This window comes from Montipora foliosa, chromosome 2 (genome assembly GCF_036669935.1).
Source record: "Montipora foliosa isolate CH-2021 chromosome 2, ASM3666993v2, whole genome shotgun sequence".
NCBI classification, from domain to species: Eukaryota; Metazoa; Cnidaria; class Anthozoa; order Scleractinia; family Acroporidae; genus Montipora; species Montipora foliosa.
In genome coordinates, this window is record NC_090870.1 from 1,205,781 (window position 1) to 1,207,620 (window position 1,840).

The following is a 1,840-nucleotide window of genomic DNA, read 5'->3' on the forward strand; positions in this document are numbered from 1 at the left end:
ACGGGGATGGGTGTTCCAACAAATGTGACGAGTATTGCAGTTTGTAAGTAGTCGAGTTCCTTACTTACCATTGATGTAAGTAAATTTGTGTAAATGATGTAGGTAATTGTGTAAGTAGTGCTCTTTTTGTTGAAATAAATATATTTGTTAAAAAAAAAAAGTCTTGGAGCAGACCTACCAATAGGGGAAGTGTGGTGAGCCCACCACCATGGATGAACTCATGGGGCATATCTCCAATGACTGGCTGATGGAATTTGATGCAACGTGCCCTTTTCACGGTTGTCTGTTGGAGCTCGTACGTCAAATATGCCAAGTACCAGTGTACCTTCATTGCAAGCCAAAAGGAAGTACACCAGTACTTACAAGCAGTGGAGAAACAACGGCACAAACACCTCGCGACGAAACCCGACAAAGATATTCCAAATGGCCAAAGATGCTGTGTTACTGCGATAAAACTACACAAAACCTGGGAAGAATGTTTCTCATCTTTCGGAGCCGCACATGCCCCTACATCCAATGGCTGAACGCTTCCTGGTACAAAGCGATTCTAGAATTCACCCTGGAGAAACTGAATACCCCACAACATCATCCTAGATGCCCTGTCTTAACTTTGAGCCACGCATGGTGGCTTGCCAACAAAAGAAAGAAGCAGAACGCAGCACCATTTTGAGATGACCCTTACACGCAGAGTGGAGGATCGTTCGAGAACAATCACCAAGCACCGTCAGCGTTTCAAAGGGCTTGTTACACGGCCCAGCGTCAAGCCGATGGATGTTTTTCAAAGACCACATGAACTGTGATTCCTCCATCTTGTAAATGTTTTAATTGGTTTAAAGGGGAAAAAGAAGGTTTTGGGCAAATGCTAAAGTGTATACATTTTAGAGCAAAATATTGAACGGAGGCTGCGTGCCACTTGACTATCAATAAACGCTAACGCTTGGACAAATGTTTTATAAGAGAGTTTTTAAACACATCGTTCAGGTTTTACAATATTTTCCAGGTTGGATCTACTGAGTTTGTGAAATGTTTCGTCTTCCGTAAGCAAGAGCTTACGTTTCTGTCCTTTATGTTCCACGGACATAACGTCGAGGACTGAGCACGCTCCGTTTTTTTTCTCCGCTGGCAACAGAGGCACCAATACCAGCCCTGTCGCTAGGCCGTACGATCTTACAAACAGCATTTTTTTTCTGTTAGGCGATAACTTTGTTTTACAATCACAAATTGATTCGCTCGAGTGTTTAGTTTACTTTTTTCTTAAATGGATAACAGACAATACATCCCATGCTTTAATTAAAGTTACAGGCAAACGGGAGTACATGAGACCAATAACTCTGTCATGCTTATACCGACTATAGTTGCAAAACCTTTAAATGAAAAAAAAAAAGGAAAACAACAGCAAGAATAGAGTTTTGTGAACGTAATGAAACAGCAAAGGAACTGATACCCGCTGTTAGTGTCTGCGTTGTAACCGTCGACTGTCCCGCGCATGTAAGGAATACGGTAGTCACCTTAATTTCTGGCATGCTGAATATTTTGGTGGAATTGCGGGTCTGAGCTGCCGTCACCTGTATTCTAAAACATTTCTTCAAATAACTGTGTTCTTCTTATGTGTAATTCAGCCATTGCACGCAACTCGACGCAGTTTGTGTTCATGTAACATTAACCAATACATACCCACCTTCGAATGGTTAACATTCAAATGCCAACCGCAAAGAGGTTCTGCTTCCAGCGTGTCGGCTTTGATGCGATTTAATGCGCAAGTCTTGATTGCAAGCTGAGGCAATGGTGATTTGTTGGAAGGGATTTTAACGTGCCTGCTTGTGAACGTCTCGTTGAAAGG